The following is a 20,167-nucleotide window of genomic DNA, read 5'->3' as shown; positions in this document are numbered from 1 at the left end:
TGACAAACTCCAAAATGTTTCTCGTATGGGAAAAAACAAACGATTTTCATTGTGTGTACCTTTTTCGTACAAGAAAAACCAGAAAAGAGAGACTGCACATGATCAAAAACAAACAACAAAAAAAGGCTTTGTCGTACGAGAATTTTCGTAGGAATTTTCATTCATTGGTTCCGATCGTTCACCTGAAGCCCGTTCTTATAGAAGCCCAAGGTTGATTACCTGTAATGAAGAATGTTCTACTTTCTGCAGACGGCTGGATTCTGGAGGGATCTTCACTGCCCCATCCTCTTCCTACAGATGTACCCCTGGCACAGTTCAGAATAAGTTCTGATGAAGGCCCACCTCCCTCAAGAAAAGTTCTTTCATTGCATTCGCTGTCTGTAAGACGCCCTGTGAATGGGGGAGAGTCTGAGTTCCCAAATCCTCTCCCCTGTTGGAGGCTGTGAAAGCAATGAAAGAATGTTTTTCATTGGAGGAGGATGAAGGGGGGGGGGGGGTGAACGTTTTTACATGAAACTGGAAGCTATTACCTTGCAGCAGCTGAAGTTTTGGAGTCATGAGGAGGATGGGGCATCTCTGCACAGAAGACTTCTCTAGGACCCAGCTACCTGCACAACGTGGGGAATACTTTACAGGCAAGTTAGCTCATCAAAGTTATAGGGAGTTTTTTTCAACCACCCAGACTGTCTACCTCCAGCACAGAGCTTAATTGATTTGTATTGAAAGAACACAATCAGGGGGTCCAGGAAACAGGAAGATGAGCAAGCAGTTTTTGCACCTGTCACGGATATTGGATAAAATAAGAGGAAGCAAATGAGAGGAGTTCATTGTTATGGCTTATTTGTGTCTGTTGGTCACGTACAACGCAGTTTACAGCACCCTTTGTAGAATAGTGATGGATATAACTGAAATCGGGGGAACCTTCACTAATTGATATTTGGGGGTCTCTGTTTCCAGCCGTTGTCTGGCTGTCATGTGATTGCTGCTCTGGAGTTTCTGACCTGGAACTAGTAAGTAAGAACTCTAAAATCACTCTGATTTGACCAACTGCTTGTATGTTTCAGAACTTAGTATGTATTGAAGTTAGGGGTAGAGAACTATATTTTCTTTTCTGGACTCTAACCTTGTGGGGTTAATCTGATGAGCCCCACTGGAAGGGATACCTCTGAAATGATCTGGTAGAGGATCCTTCCTTTGCTGAGAGCAGGTTGAGGTAGAAGTCTGAGCTTTGTGTACGTCAGACATAAAGTACGGTAAATTGATTTAGGACAGTGTGGTTGCCTAGTTGAGCAGTACAGTTTGCCTGTTGTAAAAATGTTTTTCTGCATTTTAAGGAGATGAGGTATTGGGTTTTGCATGTGCACACAGATCTGTACATCAGTGTAGAGGGCCGTGTTTGAGTGCCCAGGGAGTGACCGGTGTTCAGTGCAGTCCAAAGCTTTTGACAGGATGGACTGAGAGACGCAGCAGCTCTACAGATCTTCCCATACATCCCGTTAATATAGTACATCTGTCCATCTATCTGCATCCAGATCCCTGCTTCTGTCCCTCTACACATGTAAACACTGGGAGGATCGTGAAGATCCATACAGCTGTTGCTTCTCACAGCTTGTCATAGATTTTAACAGACTAGTTGCACAGAACAGCTGTCACTCCCTGGGCACATGAACAGGTCCCTCTGTACTGGTGTTTGGGTCCATGCACCTGTGTGAATGAACTTTTTAAGGATAGGTTCACATCTAACGCTTCTTTGTGCATTTTTCGCACTACAAACATGCCAGAGTAGCTCATGTACCTTTTTGTGTTGTGCTTTGTCAACCAGCAATTTCAGAAGAAAATCAACGGCATTTCTTAGATTTCCTCCCGCATTAAAATGATTTGATGTAAGGGATTAAAATGACAAAAAAATTTAATTTGAGGTACATATGACATCTAAGTGAATTGCGTGGGCGAATGGGAAGGATCTTTGACTTTTTTTAAATAAAATTTCCTCTGGGTTCAAATGATAGGCTTTATGCTGGCAATTTTAAGTCTCCGACATCAATCGGGTGCCTTCTAGCAGGGCGTGATCTTATTTAGAGCTGGTAATGGTATGTTTTCCTTATCTGTTTGATCTTTTCTGTGCATTGAAACTACTGAAATACCTCAAAAGTGATGTATATGGCTAGTTTTAAAGTCTAATCTGAACCCAAAAATGGAACATACCTTTTAGGGAACATCTAAAAATATGAATTGCTCCCAAGCAGGCTCTCTAAAATGTACCTCTTGTGTTCAATAAATAGCATTAAACTTCCTGTCATGTGACAGTGCCTAGGCACACCTTTTCTGTACTTTTAAAGCAGTATTAAACCCAAAAACAAACCTGTATTATATTATAGCTTACCAATTCTTAGATGTGATGGCTGCATTAGTTTCCTTTTTAGGCTTTCTTTCTTCTGTTTTCACCTGTCATCCTGCCAGTAAGTCTGCTGTATTTCAAAAGAGCAAGCTGTCTTTCAAATGTATCCAGTTACAGGGATGAGACAAACCATTTAATACTGACCGATGCTTACAATGGTCAGCTTTTATTTAATTATGTGAAATTATGTTATTCCAAAATGACAAAAACTGTTTGCTGTAACTGTTTAAGTTGGAGTTTGGCTTCAATTTTGGTAGTGTATCTAAATCTTCTAGTACATCGAACACTCCCCTCTCCCTAGACTGACATGCTGCTGTCCAAAGGTGCCCCCTCTGCTCCTTCATCCAGTGAGGGCACTCTAATACAGGAAATGTGTTACTGCCCAGATCACCAGGGCAAAACAGAGGAGGAAAGTCTAAAAAGGAATCTAATGCCACCACATCTAATAATTTGTACACTGCAAAATATAATATTTTAGTTTTCGGGTTAAATACTGCTTTAATTGCTGGATAGCTGCAGTGTGAGATCCTTGAAAGCCCTTCTGCATGTGACTGCCAGGCTCAGGATTTGAAATAAGATTTGCTGTAAAACAAGAGAAGAAAGGCGCAAATGCCTAATGCATTGCCACCATAAAAAAACTTTGAGTAAAAAAAATCTTAATATACTCAAGAATAGAAAGGAAACAAGCACATCAGTAACCACTCTAGCCACGGGTCAATGGCGTCTTATCCAACCATGGTTAAAATGTTAACGTGTTTCGGGGGCATACCCCTTCCTCAAAGCTTCCTGTCTGTTTTTATAGTCGTTGAAGATTTCACAATCTACAGAGGGCGGCATCGGATTAAGTACGGTATTACAGTGACTGTTGGACGTGCTTCGGCTTGAGTGCTGGTGTTTTCATGTATACTTTTAAGATTTAATGTGGTGACCCATGGTGCAAGGATCTCCTTTCTTCGGTTTCATCCATCCTGTTGATCTGTACTTTCTGCACTTCTGCTGTTCGTTACTTTTACCCCACCAGTTGATCAGGGGCAACTCCGACATAAGGAAGGAAAGCCTGTCTCATCTACCAAGGTGGCCACCTTCACACAGAGAAACAGTACTAAAGGCCCGTACATACGAGTCGAAATTCGGCTGTGAATTTTCGTCCGACGACCGATCTGCTGATTTTCGGCTTGTTAGTATGATGCTTCCGACAACCGACTCAGACTTTTCCGGTGAAAAAAATCTGGTGTGCAGGCTGTAAAATTTTTGTCCTCCGTCAAAACACGTCCGATTTTCGTGCAGTCAGTACAGATTTCGACAGGGAAAAATCTTATGAGCAAGACTGGGCATGCTCAGAGAAGAAAGAAAGCAAACCAACACATGACATCACTTCTGAAGTAGAATTCTGTCGTGCGGGAAAATTTGTGTGCAGTCTAGGCACATTCCAACCAACAAAACACCACTCTGGACAAAAGATGGACGACTGGTCGGCGGAAATTTGTTGCGTGTGTACGAGGCTTTAGCAAGCTATGGCTAGTGAGTGTTGGGGGAAGATCAGCTGCAGGGAGGCAATTCCAGTGGGTTGTTGTTGTTTGCACTGTTAATTTTGATGTCAAATTTCAGTTTGGTTAGGCATAGTCTTTTGACTAAAATGCCATTTTAGTTTTAGTTGTATTTTAGCCATCTTAATGGTTTGTGGTATTTTAGTTGAGTAAAATCTTCAGTACCCACTTGAACTTCCGCTTTCCTTGGAGCTCCACTTGTCAAAGCCCCAGCCCCCTGACTCTATTGGCAAGCTGTATTGGCTGAGAGACCCAGGCTTCCTCTGTCTGCCTGCTGGAGTTCTGGATCAATGGCCTGCTAGCCATAGAAGCTGAACTCCTCCGTCTTATTTGTGTCTGTCTAGGTTTGGTGAGTGTTTCCCCTTGCAGCAAGGTAGCAGTGCTTAGCACTGTGTAAAATATCAGCCTCCCCCAGACTGTCCAGTTTTCTGCCCTGTGCAATACCTCACTTCCATTTACTTCCTCCTCCCCTACTTGCATATCACCTCCCCCATCCCCAAAGTATAATACACCCTGCCCTGTGCACTCCCTCGCTCCCATTTACTTCCCCTCCCCCACTTGCAGCCTAGCATTACAGCCAATATAGTTTACAGTTGTGTGTTAAATTTTAAGTTGCACTTCTCTTTTTCAAAAAGGAACTTTTTTTTAAAGCCCACAGTCGTACTGGTGCAAACTGACATGCAATTTGATAATTTCAAGTCGTTTCAATTGTTCGCAATGGAAGTGGTCAGGTGTTCTGTAATCGGGCAAGGTGGAGATTGTGATCTCACTGTGTCCCAGAAAACCGCGCCAATAACTGTAGTGGCGGCAACTACAACACCGACTCTCTGCTTCCACAGCAGTTCCACAGGTATGGCATATTGTATAGTAAAATTAATCCAAGCTGGTACTATGTAATAAAATCTATCCCTGGAGTTCAGCTTTGTGTGTGTTTTCAGCCAGATTATTGTGGCAACAGTAAATGCTTCTCTCGGTCTCCTGGTTACAGGCCGGTCAACAATAGGCAGCTAGCATAGCAGGAGTAGTGAAACATTACCCATCTTCCGAGTGTACCTCCCAGATCTTATTCTTACAAGCAAAGTGAGTACCAACGTTCTGCTCCATGAAAGTCAGCTATTGGTTTCCAAGAGATCCACCATCATGCTGGAAAATCTTAGCACAGTAACCACAATCTTTGGGACCAATGGCACTTGTACCAATATCTCTGGGCACCAATCAGCCAAACTGCATGCTTTTGTCAGACCTAGGAGATCAAATCTGTTTTGAGTTCTACTGAAATGTATAAGCATGCATTTTAGTGTCTGCTCTGTTCAATTAAATTCCCTTAGGCTGCATTCACATGTCAGTGTATGGATCGCGGGCAGAATCGCCGCGATTACGCCCGAGATCCGGAAATCATTGCAAATCGCGGGACGCCTGTGCGTTGCCCGTGATTTGCAATAGCACCCCAAACGCTGGGCGATGTTGCCGCGATTTCCGCCTGCCGAATCACGGTAACATCGCGCAAAAAAAATTGCGGGACGCATTACACTCCAAAGAAGCTCTTGTACTTTTTTGGGCGTAATGCGTCCTGCATTTTTTTTATTGCGCGATGTTACTGCGATTCGGCAGGCGGAAATCGCGGCAACATCGCCCAGCGTTTGGGGTGCTATTGCAAATCACGGGCAACGCACAGGCGTCCCGCGATTTGCAATGATTTCCGGATCTCGGGCGGAATCGCGGCGATTCTGCCCGCGATCAATACGCTGACATGTGAATGCAGCCTTAGGTTAGCTGCTACACAAATGAACCCAATGTGTATATTTGCAATATAAAATATACTGTATATAGCACATATAAACATACAGAGTTTAATAAATATTAGGACTTCTGCTCCTCGGTGCTTATGCAGGCTGAAATGGCGAAGAAATATAAAAATGTCCTGTCTTCTAAATATTTCTTTTTTAGAATTATCACTGTAAAAATTGGCGCTGTTTCAATGTAATAAAAATAAACTTGAAATTGCAAGGTACTTTTTGTAGGAGAGTAAATAGTATTCTCAGTGGTATTTGTAAAAAATCCCCACATCTGCACTGAAACTGAGACATACGGTATATGCATCATTGCCTTGCATATTTTTGCTGTGTGTGTGCGCCGCATTAAGCTTCATACACAGGCAGTTTTTAACCTGCGTTATTTCATATATTTCCCCTTGTAAATAAAGGGTACCATCATGTATAAATGGGGAAAAAAGTGCTGTTCTGTCTGCATTGCTATAGCCATGTGCTCTGAAAATACTGCCATTTTTAGGAGTCAGTAGCAAGCGTTAATGTTGGCGCACAAGGTAGAGGTCAACTTATTCCAGAAGTCCATTAGAGAATGCCCATAAACAATGTCCATAAGGGTGAGTGCACCTGTAAATTGAGGGGGGGGGGGGGAACTTGTTCAATAACAAGCACTGAGATCAAGTAGGCTCTTCTGCAGAGTGAAGTCAGCTCTGTGAGTGAGATACAAAGGAAAAAAACTGTGGGTCCATCCAACTAGATGCAGCTGCTGTTCAGGTGTTTTGACAGCAGAGGGGAGGGGTGGGCTGTCCAAATACAATAGCCACATTTTCTGATTTGTCCAATTACTCTGTGCCGACCCAGCTCCTCTGTCCCCTACCCGCATCTTCTTATACATCTCTATTGTATAGTTGCTGGGGTAGGAGGGGAGAAGAATAGGAAGTGGGCAATTGGAAAGCCGTTTGGATTGTGAGTCAAAAAAAGAGCAGATATGAATTTGTATGGAAAAGGAGAAAATAGTATTAAAGCTGAGCAAAAAGTAAAAATAAGTTGCTGGGCAGAGCAAAGTGGGTTTTGTAGGTTGCAGACTGGAATATAATTGGCTATGGAGAGAGGCTTTCTGGTGTCTGCACACTAAGGTAATGCTTTGGAGTATGACTCACCAGTAGGAGAGAAATGTGAGTGGTGTGTGTATATGTGTGTGTGTGTGTGTGTGTGTGTATATATATGTGTGTGTGTGTGTGTGTGTGTGTATATATATATATATATATATATATATATATAATCACAAAAGTGAGTACACCCCTCACATTTTTGTAAATATTTAATTGTATATTTTCATGCGACAATACTGAAGAAATGACACTTTGCTACTATGTAAAGTATTGAGTATACAGATTGTATAACTGTAAATTTGCTGTCCCCTCAAAATAACTCCACACACAGCCATTAATGTCTAAACCGCTGGCAACAAAAGTGAGTACACCCCTAAGTGACAATGTCCAAATTGGGCCCAATTAGCCGTTTTCCCTCCCCGGTGTCATGTGACTCGTTGGTGTTACAAGGTCTCGGGCGTGAATGGGGAGCAGGTGTGTTACATTTGGGGTTATTGCTCTCTCATACTGGTCACTGGAAGTTCAACATGGCACCTCCATGACAAAGCACTCTGAGGATCTGAAAAAAAGAATTGTTGCTCTACATACAGTGCATTGCGAAAGTATTTGGCCCCCTTGAACTTTTCAACCTTTAGCCACATTTCAGGCTTCAAACATAGATATAAAACTGTAATTTTTTTTTTTTTTGAAGAATCAACAAGTGGGACACAATCATGAAGTGGAACGAAATTTATTGGATATTTCAAACTTTGTTAACAAATAAAAAACTGAAAAATTGGGCGTGTAAAATTATTCAGCCCCTTTTACTTTCAGTGCAGCAAACTCTCTCCAGAAGTTCAGTGAGCCCCCGTTCACACTGTGGTGACCTGTGAGGCGACCTGGTCGCCTCACAGGTCGCCTGCCATACAGAAGCTATGGACCCGTTCTAATAGGAGCGACACAAGTCGCTCCGACTTAGAAAAAGGGTCCGGAGCTTCTTTGGGGCAACCCGGAGCGACCTGCATAGACTTCAATGTTATGAAGTCCGTGCCGGCCGCTCCGAGGTCGCGGGGCGAGCAGCGCGCCGCGACCTATGAGGTCGCCTGGCAAAGTCGGGTCACTTCAATGTGAACGGGGCCTTAGGATCTCTGAATGATCCAGTGTTGACCTAAATGACTGATGATGATAAATAGAATCCACCTGTGTGTGATCAAGTCTCCGTATAAATGCACCTGCACTGTGATAGTCTCAGAGGTCCGTTTAAAGCGCAGAGAGCATCATGAAGAACAAGGAACACACCAGGCAGGTCTGAGATACTGTTGTGGAGAAGTTTAAAGCCGGATTTGGATACAGAAAGATTTCCCAAGCTTTAAACATCCCAAGGAGCACTGTGCAAGCGATAATATTGAAATGGATGGAGTATCAGACCACTGCAAATCTACGAAGACCTGGCCGTCCCTCTAAACTTTCAGCTCATACAAGGAGAAGACTGATCAGAGATGCAGCCAAGAAGCCCATGATCACTCTGGATGAACTGCAGAGATGTACAGCTGAGGTGGGAGACTCTGTCCATAGGACAACAATCAGTCGTATACTGCACAAATCTGGCCTTTATGGAAGAGTGGCAAGAAGAAAGCCATTTCTTAAAGATATCCATAAAAAGTGTCGTTTAAAGTTTGCCACAAGTCACCTGGGAGTCACACCAAACATGTGGAACAAGGTGCTCTGGTCAGATGAAACCAAAATCGAACTTTTTGGCAACAATGCAAAACGTTATGTTTGGCGTAAAAGCAACATAGCTCATCACCCTGAACACACCATCCCCTCTGTCAAACATGGTGGTGGCAGCATCATGGTTTGGGCCTGCTTTTCTTCAGCAGGGACAGGGAAGATGGTTAAAATTGATGGGAAGATGGATGGAGCCAAATACAGGACCATTCTGGAAGAAAACCTGATGGAGTCTGCAAAAGACCTGAGACTGGGACGGAGATTTTTCTTCCAACAAGACAATGATCCAAAACATAAAGCAAAATCTACAATGGAATGGTTCACAAATAAACATATCCAGGTGTTAGAATGGCCAAGTCAAAGTCCAGACCTGAATCCAATCGAGAATCTGTGGAAAGAACTGAAAACTGCTGTTCACAAACGCTCTCCATCCAACCTTCCTGAGCTTGAGCTGTTTTGCAAGGAGGAATGGGCAAAAATTTCAGTCTCGATGTGCAAAACTGATAGAGATACCCCAAGCGACTTACAGCTGTAATCGCAGCAAAAGGTGGCGCTACAAAGTATTAACTTAAGGGGGCTGAATAATTTTGCACGCCCAATTTTTCAGTTTTTTATTTAACAAAGTTTGAAATATCCGATAAATTTAGTTCCACTTAATGATTCTTCAAAAAAAATTACAGTTTTATATCTTTGAAGCCTGAAATGTGGCAAAAGGTTGAAAAGTTCAAGGGGGCCGAATACTTTTGCAATGCACTGTAATGATGGCCCAGGCTATAAGAAAATTGCCAAGACACTGAAACTGAGCTGCAGCACCGTGGCCAAGACCATACAGCAGTTTAACAGGACAGGTTTCACTCAGAACAGGTCTCGCCGTTGTTGACCAAAGAGGTTGAGTGCATGTGCTCAGCGTCATATACAGAGGTTGTCTTTGGGGAAAAGCGTATGAGTGCTGCCAGCATTGCTCCAGAGGTTGAAGGGGTGGGAGGTCAGCCTGCCAGTGCTCTGACCATACGCCGCACACTGCATCAAATTGGTCTGCATGGTTGTCGTCCCAGAAGTAAGCCTCTTCTAAAGATGATGCACAGCCTGCAAACAGTTTGCTGAAGACAAGCAGATTAAGGACATAGATTACTGGAACAATGTCCTGTGGTCTGATGAGACCAAGATAAACTTATTTGGTTCAGATGGTATCAAGCGTGTGTGGCAGCAACCAGGTGAAGAGTACAAAGACAAGTGTGTCTTACCTACAGTCAAGCATGGTGGTGGGAGTGTCATGGTCTGGGGCTGCATGAGTGCTGCCGGCACTGGGGAGCTACAGTTCATGGAGGGAACCATGAATGCCAATGTGTACTGTGACCTACTGAAGCAGAGCATGAACCACCACCCCCCCTCCCTTGTAGACTAGTCCGCAGGGCAGTAATCCAACATGATGCCCCCAAACACACCTCTAAGATGATCACTGCCATGCTAAAGAAGCTGAGGGTAAAGATGTTGCACTAGCCAAGCATGTCTCCATGCCTAAACCCTATTTAGCATCTGTGGGGCATCCTCAAGTGGAAGGTGGAGGATCGCAAGGTCTACCAACATCCACCAGCACCATGATGTCATGGAGGAGTGGAAGTGGACTCCAGTGGCAACCTGCGAAGCTCTGGTGAACTCCATGCCCAAGAGGGTTAAGGCAGTGCTGGAAAATAATGGTGGCCACACAAACAATTGACACTTTAGGCCCAATTTGGACATTTTCACTTAGGGGTGTACTCACTTTTGTTGCCAGCGGTTTAAACATTAATGGCTGTGTGAGTTACTTTGAGGGGACAGCAAATTTTCACTGTTAAACAAGATGTACACTAACTACTTTACATCATAGCAAAGTGTCATTTCTTCAATGTTGTCACATGAAAACATATATTCTAAAATATTTATATATGTGAGATACTATGTGTGTGTGTGTGTGTGTGTGGTGCGCTAAATGTGGTGTGCGCTAAATCCAACTGAATGTGGTGCGCTAAATCCAACTGAACATATTCAAATAAAATGAATTGGGTGCAAAAAAATATATAATCATAAAGTCCAACAGTCCAAAGAATAAATTCTTTCAATCGGTGATTTGACGATAGATAAGTGCAATATATAATAACCAAGATATACTCTTTATGTGACCACACCAAACGACCGTGCTCTTCACCGCTAGTGCAATAACCAAAGTAGCCTCTTACCAGAACAATATGTTAAACACACTCTGGAACAACCCTTGTGCCAATATTCTGCTCTCTTCCCTTCAAACCGGGCGTAGCAGGCTCTCCAAGGTATGTCCTCACCAGAAGCATTTAAATGTCCTCCACGTTAGAGACATGCAATAAAAAATGGCTGATAGTGCGTTACCATTAACAAACCTTTTATTAATACAAATAGTGCACTTACATGACAGAAGTAAATTAACACTTGTAAATTACATGGAGCAGAGAGGAGACTCTGGGGTATTCGCGTCCGGGTGCAGCACGGACCTCGAGTGACGTAGTGAAGGCACGCCTCCTTGCTGACGCATTTCCTCCAATAGGACTTCTACAGAGATAGGAGATGTCATCGGCTCCATGCACTGTAAATATCTCCTAAACGGTGCATGTTTAGGAGATATTTATAGCACCTATAGGTAAGCTTAATATAGGCTTACCCAGCCCTCAAAATTCCTTTTCCTTTATCAAATTCTGCCTTCACCTGCCTGACAGGAGTGAATGTCATTCTCCCTCCTGTCATTGCACAATGCATGATTTCTGGGCTCCTGCAGCCATTAATCACTTCTCTCCTTCCAAGCTCCCCTCCCCCTGTTGGTTTGTTCTCTGTCACTTTCACTTTGTCTCCTCTCACTTTTCTTTATCTTCCCTGCACAATGGTAAGTCAGCAGTGATTCTTGTGTGCCTCTCTCCTGTTCACATTAACCCTTCATCTACTTCTATCTTTCAGCTGTCCCCTCCATAAATCTGTACTGTATGTCCTGCAGCTTCTGGTCTCAGCTCTGAGCGTTCCAAGCAGCCATTTAGATGACTCTGTCCTGTCCCAAAATACAGCCTTAGCACTTTCTCTACAGTCCTTCACTCTGCTCTTCATTAACATATATTATTACAACCCAGACCCCCCCCCCCCCTATTCACTCTCTTATCCCTAATAACTGGTGAACTGTGGTTTGGCCAGTGTGTATGTGTGTTTTACCTGGATTTTATGTGCATTTCTATTGAAATTCTATTACAAAGTGCGTTTTCATGAAAGCGCTTTAAAGTCCTGCATGCTGCATCTTTGATGCGGCTTCAGAAAATGCACTGTGTAATAGAATTCAATAGAAGTGCACCTAAAATCCAGGTAAAACGCACATACAATCACACTGTTGTTATTAATATTTATTTGTGCAACTTCTGCATTCATGCAAAAACATTTAACAGTGTCATTTTATAAAATAATTTTTTGAGGGCACATTTAGGGGCGGGGAAGGGTAGGGGTTAGGTTGGGCAACTGGTGGGGAGTAACCCTTAAGGCCTGGCTGGTAGCTCAGGACTTGAAATTTTGAGCCCTGGGCTTACCTATAGGTAAATGTCAACAAAGTGGGTTTACAACCACTTTAATGTGCTCTCCTCCAATGATCAGACTTGTGCTGACCTGTGAGTGAAGCTTGTTTTATGGAGAGACGTTTTTCACATGCATTTTGTTTTGCTAGCATTCAACATGATACAACTACCTGTCACTCCCCAAAAACCAAAACTTGTCACACCCAAGACTTAATCCTTTTCTGTTTTCTACTCCTAACCTTCTAAGACTGCCCATAGAATGTAGAGAGCTCTAGCGCTGGCCATACATGTTGTGAATGTTGACTAGTCTTGATAAACCGGTTGAAATTTGCTTTGAAGCGATCTGACACCTCTTGCCCCAAGTCCTTTGAAAATCAAAGGAACTGTGGGAAATTGTCAGCCAAACAGCTCCCACAGCTAATCCGATACAGTCAACGATCCAATATTCTAATAGCTGCCGGTGGCTCACTGTCATATTAACCTGGCACAGGAATTTGAAAAGGAAATGAACAGTGTATGGGCAACTTTAGAGAAGCGGGTACAATCTGATGATGGCAGACAGTCTCTAGGTGCTAGAGCTAGAGTACTATAAATGTTCATTCATTCCAGAAGGAAGCCTCTTCTAAAGATGATGCACAAGAAAGCCCACAAACTGTTTGCTGAAGACAAGCAGACTAAGAACATGGATTACTGGAGCCATGTCCATTGAGGGAACCATGAATGCAAACATGTACTGTGACATACTGAAGCAGAGCATGATCCCCCTCCCTTCAGGGACTGGGCCGCAGGGCAATAATCCAACATAACGACCCCAAACACAACTCCAAGATGACCTTTTGCCTTACTAAAGAAGCTGAGGGTAAAGGTTGATTGACTGGCCAAGCATATCTCCAGACCTAAACCCTATTAAGAATCTGTGGGGCATCCTCAAATGGAAGGAGGAGGAGCGCAAGATCTCTAACATCCACCAGCTCCATGATGCCAACATGGAGGTGTGGAAGAGGACTCCAGTGGCAACCTGTGAAGCTCTGGTGAACTCCATGCCCAAGAGGGTTAAGGCAGTGCTGGAAAATAATGGTGACTACATATATTGACCCTTTGGGCCCAATTTGGACATTTTTACTTAGGGCTCTTTCACATGGTCTGCATTCTGTTGCGGACCGTGCTCTGCTCAGCGGGGATCGATCCGCCGATCCCCGCTGAGCGGGTGGATGACGGCTCCGTCTCCGCACTGTGTGCGGAGAGGGAGGTGTCAGAGCCCCGCTGCTCTCTATGGGGAATCGGATGAGAGCGGACCGCCTGTCTGCTCTCATCCGATCCCCAGGACGGATGGAAAATAGGGTTTCCATCCGTCCGGATTTCACGGACAGGATCGGATGCTGGATGGCAGCGGGTGTCAGCGGACATGTCACCGCTGACATCCGCTGCTCCATAGGGCTGAATGGGGCATCCGATCAGATCCGCCTAAAAAACTGCCCGTGTGAAGGAGCCCTTAGGGGTGTACTCATGTTTGTTGCCAGTGGTTTAGACATTAATTGTTGTGTTATTTTGAGGGGACAGCAAATTTACACTGCTATGCAAGCTGTAAACTTACTACTTTACATTGTAGCAAAGTGTAATTTCTTCAGTGTTGTCACATTAAAAGATATAATAAAATATTTACAAAAATGTGAGAAGGCGTACTCCCTTTTGGAAGATACTGTGTATATATGTAATAAGTACATTTTATTTGCTTTTTCTTTTTTTCTTCTACTAAAAAATTAATATATATATATATCCTTGCCAAAGTATTCGGCCCCCTTGAACTTTTCGACCTTTTGCCACATTTCAGGCTTCAAACATAAAGATATAAAACTAATTTTTTTGTGAAGAATCAACAACAAGTGGGACACAATCATGAAGTGGAACGAAATTTATTGGATGTTTCAAACTTTGTTAAATAAAAAACTGAAAAATTGGGCGTGCAAAATTATTCAGCCCCCTTAAGTTAATACTTTGTAGCGCCACCTTTTGCTGCGATTACAGCTGTAAATTGCTTAGGGTATGTCTCTCTCAGTTTTGCACATCGAGAGACTGAAATTTTTGCCCATTCCTCCTTGCAAAACAGCTCAAGCTCAGTGAGGTTGGATGGAGAGTGTTTGTGAACAGCAGTTTTCAGTTCAGTTCTTTCCACAGATTCTCAATTGGATTCAGGTCTGGACTTTGACTTGGCCATTCTAACACCTGGATATGTTTATTTGTGAACCATTCCATTGTAGATTTTGCTTTATGTTTTGGATCATTGTCTTGTTGGAAGACAAATCTCTGTCCAGTCTCAGGTCTTTTGCAGACTCCATCAGGTTTTCTTCCAGAATGGTCCTGTATTTGGCTCCATCCATCTTCCCATCAATTTTAACCATCTTCCCTGTCCCTGCTGAAGAAAAGCCGGCCTAAACCATGATGCTGCCACCACCATGTTTGACAGTGGGGATGGTGTGTTCAGGGTGATGAGCTGTGTTGCTTTTACGCCAAACATAACGTTTTGCATTGTTGCCAAAAAGTTCGATTTTGGTTTCATCTGACCAGAGCACCTTGTTCCACATGTTTGGTGTGTCTCCCAGGTGGCTTGTGGCAAACTTTAAACAACACTTTTTATGGATATCTTTAAGAAATGGCTTTCTTCTTGCCACTCTTCCATAAAGGCCAGATTTGTGCAGTATACGACTGATTGTTGTCCTATGGACAGAGTCTCCCACCTCAGCTGTAGATCTCTGCAGTTCATCCAGAGTGATCATGGGCCTCTTGGCTGCATCTCTGATCAGTCTTCTCCTTGTATGAGCTGAAAGTTTAGAGGGACGGCCAGGTCTTCGTAGATTTTCAGTGGTCTCATACTCCTTCCATTTCAATATTATCGCTTGCACAGTGCTCCTTGGGATTTTAAAGCTTGGGAAATCTTTTTGTATCCAAATCCGGCTTTAAACTTCTCCACAACAGTATCTCGGACCTGCCTGGTGTGTTCCTTGTTCTTCATGATGCTCTCTGCGCTTTAAACGGACCTTTGAGACTATCACAGTGCAGGTGCATTTATACGGAGACTTGATTACACACAGGTGGATTCTATTTATCATCATTAGTCATTTAGGTCAACATTGGATAGTTCAGAGATCCTCACTTAACTTCTGGAGAGAGTTTGCTGCACTGAAAGTAAAGGGGCTGAATAATTTTGCACGCCCAATTTTTCTGTTAAAGTTTGAAATATCCAATAAATTTCGTTCCACTTCATGATTGTGTCCCACTTGTTGATTCTTCAAAAAAATCACAGTTTTATATCTTTGTTTGAAGCCTGAAATGTGGCAAAAGGTCGCAAAGTTCAAGGAGGCCGAATACTTTCGCAAGGCACGGTGTGTATGTGTATATGTGTGTGTATATGTGTGTGTGTGTGTGTGTGATAGATATATATAATAAATTGAAATGTGTGTGCTATGGCTCTGTGCGGCAAGCCATACAGAGCCATGGCACACATGTTTCAATTTACTTTGAAAGCACACACATGTACTTTTTGGTTTCTTGGAATATATGTTCATTGTATGTCACCGTCCGCTGTCTGAATCGGAGACTTCGACAATCATTCAGGCTGACTGCACCATCTTCTTCATGTGCAGTCTGACTGCACGCATGCTGAGTTACAGTGGTTGGCAGAGTAGCCTCTAACCAACGTACATTTCGTAAGTGTTCGTGTATTTTGTCGTGAGCATGCGCTGTACCGTTGGTCGAGAAATTTGACTGGGAAATTCCTCAGTGCATCGACGTCAGTGCTCATCATGTATGATGCGCTGCGCATGCGCAGTGTGTGCAGTTTTAATGGAAATTATGTGGGTTACTCATTCTGCCAGGTTCGACATTTTGTCTGAATGCCCTCTTCAAGCACAAATCCTCCCCCCTCCCAAATTTCCCCTCTTAGGGCAAATACACCCCAATCATGCCTACTAGCAGAAGCCCCCTCCTAGCACTCCCCCCCCCCCCCCACACACACACACACACACACACACACACACACACACACACACACACATCACCTCTTCTACCACAAACACAAAACCCCCCAATCCCCCCTCCTAGCCTAAATGCTTTTCACCCATCCCCCTCCCAACGCAGATCCTACTAAATCACCACTCCTAGCACTCCCCCCCCCCCCCTTCCCCCAATTTCCATTCCTAATTCTTACCCGCTGCCGCCCCCAAAATTCCCCCTTCCAACACAAATCCCCTCCTCCCTCATGGCGCCCTCCCACCTCATATGATACCACATTTGCCAGGGCAGTCGTCCCTCCTGCCCACCCCTTGTCCTGTCAATGTGCTATGGGACCGTGACAAACCTCTTAAGATGGGTGCTGCCTTTGCTGACACCTCCACTTGAAAATGCTCCTTGCCTGACTTTCACACAGACCCTTTTGTTTCAGTACTTGGAAACACTGACCTGTACTATGTATGCAGGTTAGTTCTCTCACTGTCCTAATCTGCATACCCGCTGCCAGCTACTCAGAAGGCAATAATGCTGTGCTATCAGGAAGTCAGTACTTCCAATTTTTTTTTTTTCTCTTTGACATTCAAAGTTTAGTAAAAAGAAGATTTGAGCGTGGTCTCACATCATGAGAAATGAGTGGGAGGTCATCTAAAGTGAGATTCATAAAGTTGTAGCGTAACTGCCTAAAAAAGACAAACGTTTTCTACAAGAGAATCTTTTGTATTTTTAGCCTAAAATGGTAACAATTGGTAAATTTCTGACCGCTATGAAATATTATTCTCAGTGTGTGGGGCTTTAGTCTTTTTACACAGCCTATTAAATGTCGTAATGTAGGATTTTTTTATTTTTTACGTAAATCAACATTTGTGATCTATTCACAGGTTCTATAATAGTTTTTAGATGTGGGTTGCTTCCTGTACTTTGCTGAGTAAGCAGTTTCTCGGCCAGCATGCATGCCTTTAATTCAGCCATAGCAATTTTCTGTATTAAATTCAGCTGATTAGATTTATAAAAAAAAAAGTCTCTTTTCGTTTCATCAGCTCGCTAGTGTGAAAGGCCTGCTTCAGACTAAGCTTTCTTTTTTTTCTAGTTTTGGATGTAATGGAGAAAGATTGGAACCTCTGTCATGCATTTAATTCTCTGTGGCCCAAACTGGGAAAATCTTCCCATCCTATATCAAGACTTGTAATTGGTGCAATGGGTATCCCTGCCAGATGTTCTAACCTTAGTCCATGGAAATAAAAGTTTGTCTTCTCAGCACAGTGAGACATAATCACTACTTTTACATTACAACATCAGGGCATTCAAAGAAATTTGCTGAACACATTGTGGACTTTTAACATTTTGTAGTTATATATTTAAAGTGGTTTTAAAGGCACAAGGTTTTTTATCTTAATAAATTCTATGCATTAAGAAAAAAACCTGTGTGCAGCAGCACCCCCCCCCCTAATAATTACCTGAGCCCCATCTCGATCCAGCAATGTTGCACGAGAGATTTTGCTGTCCGGGACTCTCCCTCCTGGTCGGCTGAGACACAACAGCGGATGCCATTCGCTCCTGCTGCTGTCAGTCAGTGAGCCAATGAGGAGAGGGAGGGGGTGGGACCGAGCCACGGCTTTGTCTGTCGCCGAGCATTTGCTCGGCTCGGGTGCCCCCATAGCAAGCTGCCTTCTGTGGGGGCACTCGGTAGGAGGGAGAGGCCAGGAGCGCCAGCAAGGGACCTGTGAGGAGAGGGATCTGGGCCACTCTGTGCAAAACCATTACACAGAACAGGTAAGCATAACGTGTTTGTTAATTTTTAACCCCCCCCCCCCCCCCCAAAAAAAAAAAGAGTCTTTAGTATCACTTTAAATGTAAGTTTTGGAGTTCAGCTTTAAGGACCACATTTTCTGCTGATTGGACAAGAAAAGACCTGCAACACACTGATAAGTCATCAACTCTGCTCAGTCTGCTCTCTTATCCTTTCAGCATGTTCCCTCTCAGCAAAAGTGCATGCAACAGAGTCTGAATGGCTCCTAGTGCTGTCCAGCACATTCTAAGTGCTGCTGTGTAGGTAAGACAGGTGGTTGATATCAATGCGGGTTCAGGAACTTGTGCTATTTGGCTGTAAAATACATTACGTTTGTAAAGAAATACACAGTTGCATTAAATGTTGTTCATCCTAAAATATCCCCAGAATTAGCTTGGTTATAGTTGAAAATATCCCTGGTCTTAAAAGCATTAAAAGGGGGCGAAAAAAGGCAGAATTTCTTGGTCTCTTTATTTTTCATGGGAAAATACCACTAAACATTCCATTCCAAGTATGTCCTTACGGTAGCATGACTATTTAGTATGACTGTCACAAGACAAGAATGAGCGATTTACAGGAGTTTATTTTTTTCTTTGCAGGTTTCGTGTTTATACAAAGAGGAAAAAGCAGCGCACTCGTGGATATAATCAAAAATCTATATTTCACATGGATTACCAAAGACCGTTCTTTATTGTAACTATAGCATTGGATAAAAAGTATATAAAGGAAGACATGAAGACACTTGCTGGATAACACATTGAAAGGACTTGGAATAACACTTCAAACTCCAGGGACTTCAGGTAAGCTGTGGTTATAGTGTTAAGTGGAATTTGTCTGTTAGAAGTTTTGGAGAGGCTGACACTTTATTTTTTTTCTAGTAGAAAGGACAAAGCTGTCCATACCATTTTGACGATGACCCCACATTACAATCTTGATTGCACAATCTTCATCAAAAGAGAAGTCCAGTCAAAAACTAATGCTAAACCTGCTCTTTGCCACATTCTAAGTGCTCTTTCACACGGGCCATCCGATCAGATCCGCCTGTCAGTTTTTTAGGCGGATCTGATCGGATCCTCCATGCAGCTCTATGGGGCAGCGGATGTCAGCGGAGACACCTCCGCTGACACCCGCTGCCATCCGTATCCGATCCTGTCCGTGAAATCTGGACGGATGAAAACCCTATTTCTCTTATGTCCTCCGACAGTCGCCGCCTCTTCATATTCGTCACATATGGGGTATTAGACTTTGCTCCGAAGGAGTAGCTAGGCAACAGAATATGTTAACATTAAAGCTTTTAACATATCCCACCCTCAAGGGGTGGTCCCCTCAGTCAATACCCTCCTACTTCCTGCAACCATATCTCAGTTTTAATGTCTAGCTTGTCAGGAGTGGCTGGCTCTCTCTGTGCTGGGGCTTTGTGCCCCAGACTCTTTCTTCTTTTTTGATTTTTTGTTTGAGTTTTCTCTCTACCTTTACTTAGCTGTTCTTTTTGTCAGCTTTAGTTAGTTCTTCGGATGAAGAGGATCATGCTGGGCTGATCCCCCTGGTCGCAGGTCGTGGGTCAGTGGCTTCCCAGCCTGCCATCGAGCGTTCAGCCAGGTAACGCTCCTGGCACAGTGAACGACCCATCCCTGTTCGGTGCAGGGATGATTGGTGAGGTGGCTACCTCACTGGACGCTGTGCGGTTTCTTAACCCCCATTCTGTGCGTCTTGTATGCGACTCTCCCTGCCTCGTGTGCAGCGGCTTGTTCGCCTGTGCGGGTCCCCCACGCCACTGTGAGGTAAGTGTATTTATGTGGGGACCTGTCTGTCTGGGGGGGTGTCAGTCTGGGACTGTGTAACCTGCCTCTATTCACACTGTTTGTCTCCCTATCTCTCGGCTGCATGCTGTGGGCTGCAAGGGGGGGGGGGGAGCTGTGTGACACTGTGTGTGTCAGCCTTGTCAGTGTGAGAAGCTGTGTGCTGTGGGGCATGTTTTGTGGCATGTTTGGGCATTATACAGCGATCGCTGCGGCGATCTGACATGTTTTTTTATACAGACATGTGTGCATTACTGTACTGTGGAGCGGCGGTTTCGGCGCCAAACGGCGCCATTTTGCCTACACTCGCTCCGGCCGCATGTTCTACATGCATGGCGGCCATTTTCTTGTAGCCTCCCATAGGCTTTCATAGAGCGCCCTGGCAGCATCACTTCCTCTTCTCCAGGAACACCGATCGAGGCAGCAGCAGCGGCGAGGGTCTCCTCAGGTTATATCCTTCCTATCCATTGCCTGTGTCAGTTTTATTGTC

General features: G+C 43.9%; 1 protein-coding gene across 4 annotated transcripts in view; it reads left to right on the top strand.

The window, feature by feature from the left end:
- The first annotated feature begins 18,464 nt into the window (after positions 1-18,464).
- The window catches only part of TRAF2 (TNF receptor associated factor 2), a 108,851-nt gene continuing 107,148 nt past the window's right edge, over positions 18,465-20,167 (top strand). For all 4 annotated transcript variants that reach the window (XM_082264411.1, XM_082264413.1, XM_082264412.1 and 1 more), the window contains exon 1: positions 18,465-18,678. The gene's annotated coding sequence lies outside the window, so the exon portion shown is untranslated. The remainder of the gene's footprint in view (positions 18,679-20,167) is intronic.

This window comes from Pelophylax lessonae (genome assembly GCF_965119305.1).
Source record: "Pelophylax lessonae genome assembly, chromosome: 7".
NCBI lineage: Eukaryota > Metazoa > Chordata > Amphibia > Anura > Ranidae > Pelophylax > Pelophylax lessonae.
Note: the sequence above shows the minus strand (reverse complement) of the source record. Positions and strands in the feature narration are given on the sequence as shown.